At 47.0% G+C, this 19,563-nt stretch overlaps 1 protein-coding gene across 9 annotated transcripts in view; it reads left to right on the top strand.

Moving 5' to 3' along the window:
• LOC144093441 (dopamine D2-like receptor) overlaps window positions 1–19,563 on the top strand; it is a 510,329-nt gene that overhangs the window by 166,303 nt on the left and 324,463 nt on the right. For 6 of the 9 annotated variants that reach the window (XR_013306275.1, XR_013306276.1, XM_077626814.1 and 3 more), the window contains one exon: window positions 272–320. The gene's annotated coding sequence lies outside the window, so the exon portion shown is untranslated. Of the gene's footprint in view, window positions 1–271; window positions 321–6,077; window positions 6,417–19,563 lie in introns of those variants that run through there. The other 3 variants (XM_077626816.1, XR_013306273.1, XM_077626818.1) reach the window with 3 other exon arrangements.

Raw genomic sequence — 19,563 nt, 5'->3', positions numbered from 1 at the left:
CGACGCGAAGCAGAATCAAGGTTCGTGTTTTTTTTCTATTTTGTTTCTCTTATTTTGAGCCGAAATCTGTCCTGAAGAAAAAGAAACTTCGTTTATCTATTTGTTAATTTTGTTTATGCCCCGGTGGTAATAACAGCAAATGTTTCATGATAATTATCTTGAGAACTCATATGTCCCTGCGACATGCTTGTCTTCTCTATGTTTACATAATGTATACTTCCGCATCTACCTTTCAAAGGTGGCTGAGCTTGCTATCTTCTTTTTATTGCAGGACGCTTCGCACCAAGGACTCTTCTAGCTCATTGGAGAAGGGCCGTTGGGTAAGAGGACATTTCTCTATTACTACATGCACCTTGCAAAATATTCCTTCGCTGCGAATAGATGACATTGGAACTGCTTCGACAGGAAATTGATATTTCACGACTTTAGAACATTAAAATTTTCATTAAACCGGAAGGAGATTTCAGAATCCCCACCGCGCTATTTAAATAATCATATCTCAGAATATGTCCTGGGCTGGGCATGCCAAAGTTGTTTTATCTTCAGGCAACAGTCACCTAAGATTTTTTTTTAATTTTTCTTCCCAAGCAGTGCATCGATGAATGACTAACAATAGGCACCATCCAAAAGTGTGCTCTGATTTCTAGTCCACCCGGCCGTCGCTGGCCCTTACACTACATCACACGTAAATCGAATACCTCACAATGTTGCATTTTTACTTTGGCGAAAATTACTCATATGATTCATAATAAATCCAATTATAAAAATAAAGCTATGACCAGGAAATAAAGAAAATAGTGGTATTTTTATACTAGCGCTTGTGACGTCGAAGCCTTAATGCGCGCTTCGAGTCTCCATGTCACCGCCAGGGGGGGCGGTGTTTTTCCGGTTGCTCTGGATGAGAAGACACATCGATCCGGGATGTGTCAAGAGCCCTAAATGTCGCCGGCGCCACGGGCTCGTGGTCACTTAATGGGGCTATGGCGGAGTATCTGTCACACATCTCGGCTGACACCTGTACCGCGCTGTACGGGCGTCGTATGGGCAATTCTTTCTTCCTTTCTTCTTTCACTCCCTCCTTTATCATTTTCCTTACGGCGCGGTTCAGGTGTCCGCCGATATGTGAGAAATACTGCGCCATTTCCTTTCCCTATAAACCAATTTTCAATTTTCAAGTGAAAGCTTCACTACGCCCTGTTTTCAAGAAGGCAGTGTAGTTCCGTTTATGACCTTGACAAGCTTTAGAGGTCACACCGTAGAGCAAAATCACGTAGGCCATGGAGAAACGTCGCGTAGGCGATAGTGGCGCATAGAAGCCAAACCAAGATGGTGGGCAACCCCCAAATCTCTCGAAGGTCAAGGTCACGGTAATATCTGATACGGGTCCCATTTGGACCCAACATATTCGACTTATTTTTGGAAATGTGGCGGAGTGCTTGAAGGTTGCTTCACTTCCGCCACCGGTCGGCCCGGTATTGCTGGGTCATTATACCGCGCGTCTTTTCTATCCTGTCTTTCTATCCCATCTTTGAACTCTCCTACTCTCAGCACGTGGTAGCGATTGTGGCTCGGGTTGAGCCAGTGGGCAGGCCTGTGCACTTTCCTTTTCATTCTTCCTGGCAACAGCAGGCGGACAGACAGGTCAAGGTCAAAGGTTGAAGAGCTGGGATAACTTGCGATGCTGCATGACGGTGACGTCATATCAAAGAAATTTGATTAAACAAAAACATCAATCATGGAAATAGATACTCTGCTTGACAACGGGGGTGGACTGATGGATGGATGGATGGATGGATGGATGGATGGATGGATGGATGGATGGATGGATGGATGGATGGATGGATGGATGGATGGATGGATGGATGGATGGATGGATGGATGGATGGATGGATGGATGGATGGATGGATGGATGGATGGATGGATGGATGGATGGATGGATGGATGGATGGATGGATGGATGGATGGATGGATGGATGGATGGATGGATGGATGGATGGATGGATGGATGGATGGATGGATGGATGGATGGATGGATGGATGGATGGATGGATGGATGGATGGATGGATGGATGGATGGATGGATGGATGGATGGATGGATGGATGGATGGATGGATGGATGGATGGATGGATGGATGGATGGATGGATGGATGGATGGATGGATGGATGGATGGATGGATGGATGGATGGATGGATGGATGGATGGATGGATGGATGGATGGATGGATGGATGGATGGATGGATGGATGGATGGATGGATGGATGGATGGATGGATGGATGGATGGATGGATGGATGGATGGATGGATGGATGGATGGATGGATGGATGGATGGATGGATGGATGGATGGATGGATGGATGGATGGATGGATGGATGGATGGATGGATGGATGGATGGATGGATGGATGGATGGATGGATGGATGGATGGATGGATGGATGGATGGATGGATGGATGGATGGATGGATGGATGGATGGATGGATGGATGGATGGATGGATGGATGGATGGATGGATGGATGGATGGATGGATGGATGGATGGATGGATGGATGGATGGATGGATGGATGGATGGATGGATGGATGGATGGATGGATGGATGGATGGATGGATGGATGGATGGATGGATGGATGGATGGATGGATGGATGGATGGATGGATGGATGGATGGATGGATGGATGGATGGATGGATGGATGGATGGATGGATGGATGGATGGATGGATGGATGGATGGATGGATGGATGGATGGATGGATGGATGGATGGATGGATGGATGGATGGATGGATGGATGGATGGATGGATGGATGGATGGATGGATGGATGGATGGATGGATGGATGGATGGATGGATGGATGGATGGATGGATGGATGGATGGATGGATGGATGGATGGATGGATGGATGGATGGATGGATGGATGGATGGATGGATGGATGGATGGATGGATGGATGGATGGATGGATGGATGGATGGATGGATGGATGGATGGATGGATGGATGGATGGATGGATGGATGGATGGATGGATGGATGGATGGATGGATGGATGGATGGATGGATGGATGGATGGATGGATGGATGGATGGATGGATGGATGGATGGATGGATGGATGGATGGATGGATGGATGGATGGATGGATGGATGGATGGATGGATGGATGGATGGATGGATGGATGGATGGATGGATGGATGGATGGATGGATGGATGGATGGATGGGTGGATGGGTGGATGGGTGGATGGGTGGATGGGTGGATGGATGGATGGATGGATGGATGGATGGATGGATGGATGGATGGATGGATGGATGGATGGAAAAAACTATTTGTGACAAATTTAAACTGTTCTTACCCTTACGGGTCACCGGGCGCCGTGGTCGATCCTCGGTCCAGGATGCGGCACTTGACAGCTTCCAGCGTGGCTCTGCGTACGAGAAATCGTTGCGCTTCCTCGTCCTGGCTGGCCAGCAAGTGTTCCCACTGCGTCACACTCGGGTGGTCTATTTTAGGCTCTAAGTCTGCCTTAGGGCAGGTCCATGGGACCTGTTCTAGAGTAGGTTTACCCTGGCACCACGGGCATTCGTCTGCATATTTTGTAGGGAAACTCATCTGTAGTTTGTGCAGGTGCGGGTAGGTACCGGTTTGTAGTCTGCGCCAGTCTACCGCCTCGTATTTGGATAGCCTTTTGTGTGGGGTTGGGTAGCGTTTCCGCTGACCCCTGTAATGATCGAGTATGTGTGAGTGCGTGTGGGTAACATTGTCAAAGGTGCCCGTGGTGCAAAGTCTTGAGTCTGCTCGGTTGACGTACCCTGGAGCTAACTCGTCTGCTGCCACGCTGCCCCTCATCCTCTCATGTCCCGGAACCCATACTATATTATGTTTAGTGTTTGTGTCTTCTCATCGTGCGTAGAATATGATTGGCGATGCTATCGATCCTGCCTCTTGTGTAGTTTCGGCATGCTTGTTTGGAGTCCGTCACTATGGTGTGGTTTTGGCCTGTTGCGTTGCCGTGCGATATTGTCAGAGCAATGGCAGCTTCTTCAGCTGCCTCTATGCTTGGGTTGTTTATCGTTGTTCTGGTTATTTCTTTCCCTCCTTCGTCTGTTACTACGGCGATCGTTTTGCGTTGGTATCGGTACTTTGCTGCGTCCGTGTAGACTACGCTGGGATTGTCGCTGAATTCTCTGCTGAGTGCTCAGACTCTGGCTTGTCGTCTTTCATGGCGTATATTGTGACCCATGTGTCTGGGTATGGGTCTTACCCGGATGTTGTTTGTGTCTTTATAATTAACCTATTCCTTGTCTTTTTATGTGCCCAGGGGTAGCCCTAATTTCTCCATTAGGCCTCTTCCAGTTCTGGTTTGAGTGAGTCTGTCTAGTTGCGTACTACGTTGCGGTTCTCGTAGTTCGCCGAAGCTGTTCGATACTCCCAGTGCCATTAGCGTTTCGGTTTGTGTTGACATTGGAAGTTTGAGTGCCGTTTTGTGCGCTTTGCGTAGTATGGTGTCGATTCTTAGAGTCTCTTGCTTGCTTAGTTCGTGGTAGGGGAAATTGTACGTTACCCTGCTCGTGACAAGGCTGTCTATTAGTCTTAGGGTGTCCTGTTCTCTCATCCGCATCTTTTTACTTTACTGCTGACTCTTCGCATGATTCTGGCGACTTGCTCTGTTGTATTCGTAGAGAAGCGATGGTTTTGCTACATCGTCCTGTGTTTTGCAGCCACATTCCAAGCACTCTGACTTCCGTTTTTTCTCAGGTATTGTCTTGTTTCCGAGTTTCAGGGCCACCCTATGTGACGTCAATGGAGAGCTGTGTATATATGCTGTGGGTAGAAACCGGTTTTGGCGATGGAAGAGGAACAAAATGTTGCCATGATAGCCCGCCGGAAAGCGAAGCTTCAAAGTTTCAATGAGGCTAGGAAGAAACGCCGTACTATAGAGAGAGAAGAAGAACGTGCGACACGCGTCGAGAAACGACGGAAGAGTGCTACTGGAGGGGGGTGGGGGGGGGGCGAAGAAGAAATAACAGAAAGTATTTAAGGCGGTACGTCTAACCAGCGACGCAGAGTCGGTTTCTTTCGCTTCTCATCAGGTTCAACCAAAGCTAAACCACAGCTAATTTTTTTTTTGCGCTTCGCCTTCATCGAAACACCTCCATCGAAACACAGCCTCCGCGGTCGGGTTCGAACCCGGGTACTCCGGCTCAGTAGGCGAGCGCCCTAACCACTGAGCTACCTTTCCTTTTTTTTCTGTATACGTTTTGCAATGCTCATTTCCCAGCACTGAGAAAGTTTGCGATGTGACATCGGGCCAAAACGTCGCTCTTAGCTCCAGGCGTGCGAGTGACCCTTATATAATATTTTTCTGGAGTCAGGTCTTGTAATCACTCTTTGCCGCTTCGTTCGGAGGTGTTGCACATTTGCGCAGCCCGACTGGCTATTATAGGTCGTGCGCTTTCGAGCTGACGTCGGGAAAAATCTACAGATGCCAATACCCCACCCACGGCCGTCGTAATCTCGTAAGCTCAAGCGCCTTCTCCAGAGCTGCAGTTACACAAAACGCCAACCCCGAGGCGCGCGCAAACTTGGCCCCGCGTTCTACTATGCGGCAGCGTTGGCAAAGTCGATGTGTCGCAATGTTTTTGCGTTTGTCCTGCGGCATTGTCAGCGGGTTTAATTTATTTGTCCGTGGTGGGAGGCGAGTTTCATCACTTACATTTCCTCCAAGCACTATTCCCAAATCTCCCTCCGCCCCTCCGCTCCCCAAGGAAAAGAAAGAAAACCAAAGGAAACAGAAAGAATAAAATAGTTGCTTTTACAGCACTCATTCGGGCAGCGATGGTGAGAGCGTAGTGCAGTGTCGTTCCATTTGTTATTGTTAGCTGCGCCAGCGACGCCGCCAGCTGCTGCACCGCAGAACGGTGCACAAGAGCTCCGAGTCCTGCCGGACGGCTGTAATCTTTTCACACCGCCTGCATTGTGCTGCTGCGGAGACGCTCCGTGTTTCCAAGTCTCTGCCCCTCGGTGCGGTGACGCAGGCACAGCTAAAACACCAACAAAATAAATAATCAGAAACGGTGATGTCTTTTTCAGTGTCCGGACACCCATTGTGTAGCTTGAGAACAACCGAAGCGTTGCCCACACTGTACAGAGAGAAAAGAAAAATGAAACGAAGAGAAAAATATATTTTCTGCGCTTTCTGCCGTTCGCGTGGCCTATTGTGCGTGCGCGCAAAGAAACGCCGTCGTTGTTCGACTGTTCGGTGATTTCTGGTTGACCCTTCGCGGCGCAACGCCGGTGGAGCCTTGGACCTCGAACTCTGCTTCGCCTTATTTCTGGGTGACGTCTGCAGCGCCAGTCCTTGTGAGAATCAACGAACCGGTTATCTGTGTAGCGGTCCCACTTCGAAAACATCCCCGAGGTAAGCTTCGCGCCAGGTGTTAGGTTGAAACGCGCATAGCGACGAGTCGAGACGAGCCCAGTGCATCTTTTAAGAGCGCGAAGCCCTTGCTACTCGCATTCGAATGTTTGTTGTCCGTCCGAGATTTCTAGATGGCGGCCGGTCATGTGATCAGATTGCTGCAGCATCGCGCAAAATCGTCGTTTCTTGGTTTACAGGTTGTTATCCGAATTTGCAGAAAACGTAGGTGAAAAAAGCTTAGCTAACGCTCTTTATTTGATTTCGCATTCGCGAGTCGTTTTAGAATTTCATAGTACTTTAATGCGCTTCCGACAGCAGAAAAAAAATGGCCTGAAAGCTTGTGATTCAGTTTGTTTTTATGTTTGCTCGAGAGCAAGTGTTATTAGAAATTTATGTAATTGAGTATATATTCATCAAGGCTTGCGATAAAGCCGGGGTGCCTATACACAAAACGCAGTCTGCAAAAGGGAGGGATTTATAGATTCCTCCACTTTTAGGATCGGACCACGTGAACAGCACAACTGAAAGGTGACCGAACTCTGCAAGAGGTGCACGTGAACTTAACTGAATAAACTATGTTCATAAAAAAGAAAGAGTTGAAAAGCTTTAAGCAAATATAGATTATCTGCGAGAATGAATTGAGTATGCGAATGAGCACTTGCACGCACGAACATTTCTTTTTTTGGTTTTGTTTGAAGCTTCGCAGTATTCCCTTCCACTGCGCGCAATGTCCAAGTTGAAAGTGCAGCGTGACTTGCATTGTGACGATATCGTAGCCGCCGGTGGCGCTGTGATCGCTAGCTCAGCGTATTTTCTTTTGTGGACGTGCCGAAAATGTTCATGATCTAGACAGCAGTACCTAATTCGGAAGCAACAGGATCACTCCAGCCTTCCCCACTCTCTACCGAAGGGCGTCATTTGTAAGAGCGCTTGACAGAACCCTTTAGCCACTCCGCATCCACGAGGCCTCTTGACAGATAGTATCTGGGGAGCCTGTTCGAAAGCCACTTGTTGCCCCGAACATTTTTTTTTTTTTTTGCTGCTGTGAGGCGATTTAGGTGTGTTGCATCTGATAAGAACGGGTAAATTAAATATCACACAATTAAAAGAACACACTCAAAACATTTGTCTTGGAATATCCACCCCATGTTGGTATCATTTGTATTCAAGCCAGCGCTTTGGCCATTAATGTAGAGGAGACTCAGAAAATCGAGCGAAAGCAATAGTAACGTATAATCGCACTTCTTGTTGTTTTTATCGTTGTGTTGCGTTTACCAGTGTGCGCGTTCAGCTTTCTGCCTTGATCGGTAAGATCTGTTTGGTGGTAACATGAAACGATGAGAAATTGCCCTGCTATATGGCTTAATGCCCTGCTTTTACGGCCTGTTTAACGCAATGCGTTCTTGTCAGGGCTAATCTCATTCTGAAGCGACGAAAGGAGTCCCTTTTAATTAAGGAATTTGGGCTTGCTGTTACCACTTTTTCGTATTTACGGGGCACTCAAACCCTCCAGTACTGGGCACGACCCTGTAGTGATAACAAACAAAAGTAATGACGTTCAAGAACCTGTTATTTCAATGTGAAATCTCTAGTTAAGACGGTTCTAACCAAAAATCTTATATGAAGCCGGACCTTGACGAACCTGCAGAAATAAAATTAATATTGCCGCGACTAGGTTTCCAACCCGCGGCGTCGCGAGCAGAGCAGCTTCCCTGGCCACTGCACGAGAATGCAATGCTATCGCCACTGCACGAGGGCACTATGTTATCGCCGCAGCTCATCACGCCCTCTTGTTAAACTGCAACACAAGCTAAACACATGCTTTCGCACGTCAACTCGATTTAACTGAGTTAAAACCCTACCACCTTTTTTTTTTAATTCCTCAGTGTGGAACTATGCTCTCCCTGTGTTCTTGGATGTTCGAGGGTTTCCCGCGCGGCAAAAATACCGTTGTTTCTTCAAGCCTGTTCGCACATGGGGGCAGTTCTTGATTAGAATTGATGTCATTGGTAATTGTATGTTCAGCTTTAGTTATCGGAATTATTTGCACGGCCACCAAATATATGTGTGGCAGTGCCAGTCTCTGGTTAGCTATCGGCGCCTAAAGCTTACGCCGGGCTACATCGGCTGCATTGTTTGACTGATTCGAATAATAGATTGAAATTACGTTTCTGTTGCGGCTAGTGGTCGATGGATTCAAAAAATGTGCGTACAAGCCACGGAGTGCACCGCACGAAATGTTTATCGGAAGTGTTTTAAATTATTCAATGCGGATTTTTTCTTTTAAAACCTGAAAAGATACTTAATTTTGTTCTCTTGCCACGTTCACCTGTTCGGTAAGGAGTACGTTATATACGTGATAAAGTACACCAGAAAGACGATTAATTAACTAAAATTACCTGCTATGCTTTTTCTTCGTTTTAGGATACAACAATCAATTAAGAAACTGAAAGCTTCAAAATCGAAGTCGAGCCCAGTTTTTAAAATTTCAGAATTGGCGTCGTGGTTCGTAATATCAAACACGAAAAAAAACCTTTAAAACTATTCAAGTTGGCTTTCCCACTTTGAAAATTGATAATACGGCGTCGCTTGAAACAAATTCAAAGCGTTCGTATTTTCTTACGACGTATAAGATTTTTGACGTGATTGCGATGACGATATCATGCACAGGGACCCATTTTAGCAATCTGCCATGAAGCACAGCCAACTTGCGTGCTTAAAAACCGCATTTTCTGCGTTCGATGTTTCGAGCTGCGATGGCGATCCCGAAATTATGTGAGCTGCTGTCGCTTTGTACGTTGGAGGCCATAAATTTGCAATGCAATTTAGCACCTTAAACCCAGAAATTAAAAAGGTAATTAGTGAATTTTACTTATTTATTCTTCTTTCCATTGCACACTATCACTCAATAACAGTCCGTCTTGCCCTACAGTCCACCTGCAACGACCGCACTGCCTTATGTTGCGCGGCTTTGAAAGAAAATTCTATAATTGAAGATTTCCAAAAACACCGTAGAGTGAAGCGGCGGATTTAAGAAGTTCTCTTTAGAGTGTAGAACTTAGTCATGGTTGTTTCACCCCCAATTAATCGTGCAGTTAAGCAGTTGGGATTTACCTGTTGCAAAGAGTTAATGTACATGGAAGATGAGCATCAATAATAAACTTGTGCTGGACATTTCTGCGCATAAAATAAGGGGGGGGGGGGACTGTCTTGTACATACAAAAGTTGTCGTCAAACCGGAAATTTCGACAAACAAATATTTTACCGCAGTTCTCGCTTTCCGCGCAACCTATACAACAATGTACGAATGTGAATTTCATGTGCTTACTCATTATACATAATAAAATAATAAAGGTGACTAGCAGCATACATTTTCTTAATACTCGCTTATGTTTTCAAGTGGTAGCTAGTCCATATTAAATAAAAAAAATGAATGCCATTGGATGAGTTACTTATCGAAACAAACAAAATGTTCTACTGGTGAACAGTCGGACGCGTAAGGTGAAACTAAACCTATTGTAGGCGTCAGTGCTATAGCGAAGGGATATTATTCCATTGAATGCTGGTAACAGAAAGAATGAATTCTTAGTCCTTGATAGGGCATGCCGAATACAGGAGCGGCTTGTTATTATTGTGACGACTGGATTCAAAGGACGAATATAGTTGTGTGCGTGGCATGTATCACGTTACGTTATTCTTCTGGAAAGAAATCACGCGCCTCAAGCTTATGATATAACTTCGGTATTTCAACGAATGAATGTTTGCCTTTCTATTACTTTTCAACTTTTGGCTTCTAGCCACTATATTCAAAGAAGATCCAGTGTGTTTATATTCATAACTGAAAGAACACTGTGCATCTGTGCGCCATGTCAAGTTTCTTCATACTTTTATTTCTAATGGCATGAGACAACAAATTTTTCATCCCTAGTATCATTCCACTGGTTTCATTTCGAAATCAATCTGCTTTCAAATGCAGCCATTCATGTTTGAGCGCTTTTTTTATTGTGTGCAAGTGTTCATGAAAGTAGCGAAAGGTTCTGCTTTGAAATGAGAGCTTGTTGTTCCTAGCTTCCCCGCTTTTGCTCCTCTCTCTTCTTATTGTTTTTAATTTTTTAATGCGGCTGTGATCATAAAATCACGCTTCATTACCACCGTTACCAAATATTGAGTGGCCCTGTCTTTCTGGAATAACACGGACAATCGAGCTAGTTGGTACATCTTTGAAAACTTTCGAAAGCGCTGCGACAGGGGACACAAAGAGAAAGACACGAAGGACAAGCGCTACTATCAACTGGCGCAGTATCTGTCTCATATATCGGCGGACACCTGAACCGCGCCGTAAGGGAAGGTATAAAGGATGGGTGCAAGAAAAAACGAAGAAAGAGGTGCCGTAGTGGAGGGCTCCGGAATAATTTCGACCACCTGGGGATCTTTAACGTGCACTGACATCGCACAGCACACGGGTGCCTTAGCGTTTTGCCTCCATCGAAACGCAGCCGCCGCGGTCGGGTTCGAACCCGGGAACTCCGGATCAGTAGCCAAGCGCCCTAAGCATTGAGCCACCGCGGCGGATAAAATGCACAGAATGGCTGAATGCACAGATGATTTTTAGAAATCACGGTATTTAATACCCGCTTAAAATACGATCTCTGGCCGACTGGAGTGGTGGAGGTTGACTTCAGAGTGAACTAAGCGGCGCTGCGCGGCTATATTTTCAGCTAATCTGCTTTTTTCACAAGGTGTAGCACCCTTTTGGCAGTGGGCGAAAATTGGTCGAAAACGTACGCACGTGGAAGACGCGGCCGCGATACAAGCGGCCAACTGCACCTGCGAAGTGGCAAGAGTGTGCTTGACAGCTGCCGCCATCTATCGTTTGCGACTTTCACCATGAACTGCGCATGCGCAGAGTGGCCTTGTCAGAAGGGCTGATTTATCACCTGGACTTAATCGCAATGAATGCTTACGTTATCAAAGGAAATGGAGTTATTTGCTTTATGGTTTCGGATGGCTTAACGTCCCGAAGCAACCTAGGTTGTGAGGGACGCTGGAAGTAGTCATATGTTCACTAACTTGGCGGCTGTCAAAGAAACCAGAACTACATGAAAATCCTTTATTCGTCTTCTAAAGGTGTCTTACTACCTCACACTTATTCTATTCATTTGTAATCGGGGTGTTTTTTTCCTCCTTGGGCTGCAATAATTAGCGCATAAATAGTTAATTCGGTGCGAAAACAGTAAACTGGAAGTTCGCGCGACTTCTCTCACTTATCATTAGGAGACGTAAGCATATATACGCACAATCTCGTTAAGTTGTAAATGTATTTCTTGGCGGAGAAACCTGCCTAATAAAGTTAACCCAAAGTTGGCGCTCCCTTCCCATTTCTTTCCGCAGTTAATGCATTTCGGTTCTCTTTTTGTTTTCTTTAGAACCAAATTTCTTGATGCTGAAGTAACTATCTCGCTATGCTCTTAGCTCCCTTCCCTGTCTTCTTGCGGAGCGCATATCCATCGTTACGCAAGTCTAAAGCGCGAAAGAGAGAGAGAGAGAAAGAGAGAGAAACGAAAACTTCAAGCTGCGATTTGAATCGTGCAATTTTAATTCGGTCTCCTCCCAGTCGGCAAACCCGCACGGGTCTTCGCTGGCAGCGGGGCCTAATTATAAAGCTCCAGACAGAAATACGTGCGCGCAGGCGCGAGAAATGCCGGCTAAGAAGCGGCTGCGACACTCCCCAGGGATGAAAGGTCGAGAAGGGAAAGGAAGTATTGCGGTGGAGCTCCCGAGGCTCTTGCTCGCTCGGTCATTTTCCTCCGGAACTGCCAGAGCAGCGCTTCGTTCTTCTCAGCCGTGAACCTCACCCCCCCCCCCACCCCTCTCCCACTCCCAGCAGTTAGTGAGGAGCTCCTAGTTTGTGGAACGACAGTCTGGTGTCATGAGACAGCAGCCCTGTACAATCTTCTTGCAGAAAAGCGCGGGCGAGTGCGCGCCCATCCGACCTTTTACTTGGTCCCGACGGCCCCTCACCTGCGCATATCACTGTCGGGAACAAACCAGGCGTTATTCGCTCTCCCCGTCTCTCAATTTCTTTCTTCCACTTGCGGGTGCGGCTGTTTTTCAAGTTTGAAAGTGATAAAGAAACAGGCAGGAAGCCGCTTGCGCTAGCTTTTTGGCACCCGAGAAAAAGAGAAAACGAATGCTGCCAAGAGGCGGCTATGCAGCCGAATAGAGAGCACGAACTTTAGTGGCAGTGCTTACGCGAGAATCTGTCCCTGCAGACACAAAGGCTCGGGATGCGGGAAAGAGGGGAACTCAGCTACGCGGCAACCTGCAGATTAAAGTTGTGGAGATAAGCAAGTTTTCCTATACGTGGCAACACTTCAGTGTTTCCGAAAATAATTTTTCCGCTGCTCGCTTGCCTAGCAACGCGTGTTTTAACTAAGGAAGTCTAGCGAACCTAATTGGGAAAAGAAGCGTTAAAAGGCAAGATTGCGCCATTCCGGTGGGACCAGTAAAAGGGGCCCGTGAATAGAAAACATCGCAGCGTCTGCGTCTCTGCACGTGTTCGGCAATATCTTCTTTGCTTAGCCTCGGCAAGGGAAAAAGTTCACCGGTGAGTCTAGTCTAGTTTGCAAGCTCAGCAGTCTAGCTCGAAGCAGGAACTAACCGTGCCACTAGTGTGCTATTGCCCGGATCAGGAAGTGCCTCAAAGCGTGTGACGGCTAACTAGGAAGATGGAAGGAAATTCAGGGCCTCAATGCATGCAGTGGTGGGACTCTGTTCTTTCAAGAACTTTCTATAGCTTTTGCTCGTTTATTTCTGTGGGTTTCTTCGGTTTTCCACACTATACACTAGCACTTTCCGGAACTTTTGCGCGAGTTAAGGGTAACCGTAACAAAACTGTGACAGGAAAACAATGTGCTTCTTTAGTTAATATGGCATGCTTCTTTAATTAACGTTTGTCCAAAGCGTAAACAATTGCATTCCTGCAGACGTACGTGCCTGCTTTGCGCCATAAAAGGCTTTTTATGTATTCTAGTCTGCCTGTTCTGAAGCTTCTTACGCGGCGCTGCGCATTATCTATATCTCGCTGTTAACACTCCGTCCGTCCGTCCGTCCGTCCGTCCGTCCGTCCGTCCGTCCGTCCGTCCGTCCGTCCGTCCGTCCGTCTGTCTGTCTGTCTGTCTGTCTGTCTGTCTGTCTGTCTGTCTGTCTGTCTGTCTGTCATGTGTCTTTCTCTCTGTGCCTATCTCTATTATCTATCAACATATCTGTCCATCTATCTGTGTATATGTCTATCAGTCTGTCTATCTATGTGTAGTTTCTATCTATCTATCTATCTATCTATCTATCTATCTATCTATCTATCTACCTATCTATCTATCTATCTATCTATCTATCTATCTATCTATCTATCTATCTATCTATCTATCTATCTATCTATCTATCTATCTGTCTGTCTGTCTGTCTGTCTATCTGTCTATCTGTCTGTCTGTCTGTCTGTCTGTCTGTCTGTCTGTCTGTCTGTCTGTCTGTCTGTCTGTCTGTCTGTCTGTCTGTCTGTCTGTCTGTCTGTCTGTCTGTCTCAGTCTATCTGTCTACATGTCCATCTATCGGTCTATATCAGTCTATCTGTCTACATGTCCATCTATCATTCTGTCTGCATATCTGTCTGCCGCCGCGGTGGCTGAGTGGTTACGGCGCTCGGCTGCTGGCCCGAAAGACGCGGGTTCGATCCCGGCCGCGGCGGTCGAATTTCGATGGAGGCGAAATTCTAGAGGCCCGTGTACTGTGCGATGTCAGTGCACGTTTAAGAACCCCAAGTGGTCGAAATTCCCGGAGCCGTTCACAACGGCGTCTCTTATAGCCTGAGTCGCTTTGGGACGTTAAAGCCCCATAAACCAAACCAACCAACCATATCTGTCTGTCCATCTGTCTCTCTGCCCGTCTATAGCCCCAACTCGATGGACACATCCTACGCGTACCAGCGGAGCGCCTACGCGCACGGGCGTACGCTGGATCCTGTCTGCGCATGCGCAAAGCGCGACGCGCGCGCAGGCGCGAGCAGGGGCAGATATCTGTCCATGTCAGATATCCGCGCCTGAGCGCGCGCGCTTGCGCGCGCGTCGGAAGCGGGGTCCGGTTTACAACAATAGGAGGACGGCGGGGGCTCTCGGGGAGTCTTTTCTTTATGGCTTGAACCTATCCCAGGTTCCTGGAACGTTTCTTCGCGGTTTAAGTTGTCCTTTCAGCGCCCCCCAAATCCCTTTACTTCACGCTTGAAATTCCTTCGGTCGGCTCGAGAGGGAGAACGCCCCAGCACAGGGAGCATGGAGGTGTATGACTTTTTTCGACGCTTGGCACGGCGCGGCGCTGGGCGCGTAGGCGCTCCGCCGTACGCCTAGGATGTGTGCATCGAGTTGGGGCTTATATGTCCGTCGCCCGCCTTTTAAATTCCAGTGAACTGTTCAGGGGCTACGTTTTTTTGCGCGTACAATGCACTGTGGATGTTCAAGAGCAAACTTTATGTGCCCAACAGGTGCCTTTGTCTGTTGTGCTGGCTCTCAAAAACGTTACAGCCCAATAGCAACGGCTGCTAGGTCATTGTATTCTAAGGAAATGAGATCTATCACAGACCCAGACGGACACGGACAATGGCCGGACCACGTGGTAGGACTGCCTTCAGCCAACCTCCCCAACGTGTGATGCTGAGTTAGTCGCTTGTTCTTCGTACGCTGTGGGCAATGTGCGCTTCACATCGGTCTCGCGAGTTTCACACCGGTCTCGTTGAGTATGAGTCACTCCGGACATCTGTGCGCTGCACGTTTTGAGCTGTACGATTGGGTTTTTGCGAAACATGTATTTTCAAAATTCGAAGAGCTATTTTTGTTTATCCAGATTTTCATTGCAGCGTGAGCTCTGCACTCGTGTTGTTGTCACGTGTGCTATGGAATTCATCGTTGATGGTAAGGACATTGACGGGATGAGGGAGGATGAATGTACGGACGACAGAGAAATTCCTATAATGACAGCGCGTCTTTTTCTGTTGCAGAAAAAAATTATAAAGGCAAAAGTGATAAATCTCATGACATCATAGCTGTTGTTCTTTTCAAACTAAAGTTTGATAATATGATACACGGCGCAAGACAAAAATGGACACTCACACAGGCTACCACGCCTTACAAAAAACACAAGCACTTCCCACGGAAAGCACTTCAATGTCACATGCAATTTGAGTAATCTTGGGTTGTGCAAGAGGGAGCCAAGCACATTCGTGAACGCGTCACTCTTGTCCATCCGATGGTGCAAATGCACTAGGCCTCTGTGACATGTAGGGTGACTAGTTTAGGAGACGGAATATAAGTTCTCGGACTTCTCAGTAATTTCGTCAATTTCTATATCCACATGCGCTCGTCATCAAATAGTTTTAGTGTTGCGAGAGCAAATGCGCATAAAGCTGTTGTTATGATCCTGCTTCCACGACGTTTGCCTTTGAACCTGAAGGCCTCAGTTACCCTCTCAAAACACCTGCCAAGTCGCAGGGGATGGCCACAACCGAAGAAACCCCATTGTGAACAGTGCCCGAGAGGTCTCCGCACCTCTGGGGTACGACAAAGCAACCACGAAAGTGCCTTCCCAGTCAAGGCGAGTCATCGAGCAGCGCACGCCGCGACGCACAGTGGCCCTGATGGGCGAGAACCCCCCCCCCCCCCCCCCTTCCACCGTTTTGAGATCCTGCCGACGCCTGATCTTCCTACAGCCACGTTTGCACCAAGCGGCTGTGCTACAGCTGCGGTTGCATTGGATCACCCATACCCTTGCTACGGCGCTCTTCCTGCTGGCGTTCCTGGGGGCTCGAATCGACAAGCACCGGCCTGTGTTCGCGTGTGATTGATGTCAGATTGTCACGTGGGACACTCCGCACTGTCACTGTGTCGTCTGGTGGTCAAAGTAAATAAATGCAAAGGAAAGTTCCCCAGCAACGAAGTTCCCCAGCAATATTCCATTCCAGGAGAAAGGCGATAGTAAGAATGTGGCGGTCGCGAGATAGAGAGCAAGAGGGCGTGGTGTGGTATATAGGAGGCATTTCCGCGGTTCGCTCCTCTATAATGGCAATGATCTCTCCCCGTTCATAACTGCGGCTTGAATTTGTGGTTTCGCGTTCGGTTCAGTTTGCAAATATTTTAAGAGCACCTCTGATCTCAGAGGCTTCCGGCGACTTTACTGATGTGTGGACGTCGGCAAATTTAAAAAGCCTCCAAAATCAGCAACGTGCAATTTCGCGTTGACGGTGCATGTCAGAAATTCACGCATACGTGTCACGTGATGTGCGCTTACTTATTTTACGGCGTGAGCCGTTATACAGAGTCCACCGAGAAGCGTCGCGTGGATAAATTCTAAGGTCACCGATCAAAGCCGCAATGCGAGAAAGAGCGGAAGAAGAAGGGATAGAAAATAGAACGGCACTGTTTTCGAGAAAGAGATTGACAGAAGAGATAAAGAAAACGCTAGCCAGGACAGAGCGACGAGCCATATTGGGATCAAGGAGAGACCACAGGCGAGACCACATTCTGATCGATTCAAAACATGCATTGCTTGCTTAGGTGTTCTCGGCGTAGCCCTGTTAGCGGACGCACACCACTGTGTAGCTTCGCTTAACGTGTAAGGTCATGCCTATGAGCGCAAAAAGGCGGCGTGGAAGCGCTAGACGCGCCCCCAAAATTGCTTGCTCCTCTTGCTAGGTTGTGTGTAAGGCGCGGCGATCGGCACGGCAAACTTGATTTCTGGCTGACCATTGGGCGCAGCCGTTGCAAAACAGCGCCGCTTTTCTTTGAACAAGAGAATTTTAAGGGGTGGTCGCCCAGTACAGTCCTGGCACAAGGTGCTCCGTTCGAGCACTCTAGACAGGTGCATGGACGACTGTACAAGCGCTACAAATATGTTTGCTGTGGTTTACGTCCCAACGCACTAGATAAGCGTCATTGAGAACCCTAAATAGCGGTTACTATTATTTTGAGTCCTGCCTCTTTGCCTTCTTAGAACGAATCAGCAAGTCTCCGGGAAAGGGCAGAAGCCCAACGCGGTACTATAGCTGTTGCGGGACCGCTGCAGAGCAGCGGATGGTGCCAGCCTCGATTACGTGAAATATTTCTATCAGCAAGCGCGCAAGAGTCAAAAGGACATACCTGCCCACCCGACGTAAGCTCGGAACCAACGTGAGCCTCCATGAGCTTTCTTTCGCAAATGAATAGACACCTGAAGGCCCTAAATACTTACACGAACGTAGTTGTTGCTTCGTGTTGTTTCCAAGAATGAACTAAAAACTTAGCCCCGCATATCTGGTCACTGCACGCCATGCAGCTGACAACGCATAGTATGCGCGGTCCGTACACCGAAAAGCAAATCAAATGTAACTTTAAGAGTGTATATTCATACGTCGCATACCTTTTATTTGCGGTCCCCATCTCCTCATCTATCGACACGAGAGTGCAAAGAGAAATCGCCGCATTGAATGAAAAACAAATCTAACAAAAAATATCCTCTGTTCCAGTGTTATCCGCCTGTCTAGACGTGTTGTTTATTCTTAGGCACTCCTATATTTCAAAGACATCGCCCTCATTCGTACCTTCCCCGATTTCATTTGCTGTCTTTTTTTTTAGCGGCACTTGATTACAGAGAAAAAGGAGACAAAGCTAAGCACTTATCAACCTGGCACACTTTTAGCCGTGTTCTTTTCCGTAATTACAGCGTAGCTTTCTGTTCGGAGAAGTCGCGATAATTTTAATGCAGTTCGATATTAGATTTCAGACTATTTAATTTCAAACTGGAAACGAATATTTGGTTTTTTTATTCCTTACTCCTCCAACCAGCTGCCTGCTCCTTGCGAGGAAATTGAGGGGAAATGAACTAGGAGTCTTCCGTTACGTAAGGGACTCATTTGTCACTTTTCTGTTCGCTTCGCTCTTTCGTTAAAAACGAAAATAGATACTCGGCCGGAAGATCCGCAGCGTTACCTAAGGTTCTGAACTCTGCAAGCTGCACTTTACTGAGATTAAAATTGGACTCTTCCGCATAAAACTAAAAGCAAATACTAAAACATAAGCAACTGTAGACTATCATCGGCCTCGAGAAAGTTCAAGTTTGGGTTCAGAGAAAGAGTTTAAGAGAATCCAGACACTCATTTGTCTCTTTGTTGTACAGATAGTGTCTTCGAAAATGTTCTAATGTAGGAATTCTGTCGCTGTAGATACAAGTAGACGTTGTTTTTTTTTTAGGAATGAATGTGTTCTCTCTGAATGGAGGAGGAGGAGAAGAACTTTAATGGAACAGGAGATCTCTCTGAAAGGTGAATCGATGAAAGGTTTGGGAATTGTTTTTTTTTTCCGGTGTCTAAAAATTACTTGGCCTTCAGAAATAGTAACAGTGAATTTGCTGCTAGTTTCCTGCATGTATTTCTTTGCAGAGACATTTGCCTACTGGATTTTGGGCGTGTGCCAATATTCATCGCGGCACACTTTTAAAATCAAACCGCCAATTGCGTCTGGAGGAACAATAAAATAGAAGAAAGGCATACGCCGTCAACATTGTATTTAGTTCACTATGCAAATGTTTAGAGACGTGCTGAAATTCACGCCTCTTGCTGTGGGCTTGTCGCCGTTTCAGGATTCAAAAAAGTGCACATAAAACGGCGAGTAAATGTATCGAGCATGAGCCGTGCACTCCTTCGTTAACGATGCATGTGGGAAATACATCCTCATTTAGGGACTGCCACTACACGAAGGTGACACAGGCGCATTCGCTCCGAGGGATGTTTACAGCACCTGCGCATGTTACACCACTTCCTAACCAGCACCTGCATTGTTTCGTTTTTGTTTTCTTCAACTTTACGAGGACGAACGAAGATGGACGGGCCGTAATAACCTGTAAGCGCACATACCTCCTTGTTTCCACCCCTGTCTGGAAAACGAGCACGGGCAGCTGAAAAAAAAAAAACACTGAGAAGAAAGAAAGGGGGGGGGGGGGGGGAGGAGTACGAGCGCTGGAGGAAACAGCCCTGCAGGTGTTCAGTGAAAGAAAATAGAAAAACATACAAAAATAATCATTGTTCAACCGGGAGGAGAGGGGAAAGAGAGAAGTGATGAAGAAGAGTATG

Source organism: Amblyomma americanum, chromosome 6 (genome assembly GCF_052857255.1).
Source record: "Amblyomma americanum isolate KBUSLIRL-KWMA chromosome 6, ASM5285725v1, whole genome shotgun sequence".
NCBI classification, from domain to species: domain Eukaryota; kingdom Metazoa; phylum Arthropoda; class Arachnida; order Ixodida; family Ixodidae; genus Amblyomma; species Amblyomma americanum.
The sequence above is the reverse complement of the archived record's forward strand: the minus strand, read 5'-3'. Positions and strand labels throughout refer to the sequence as shown.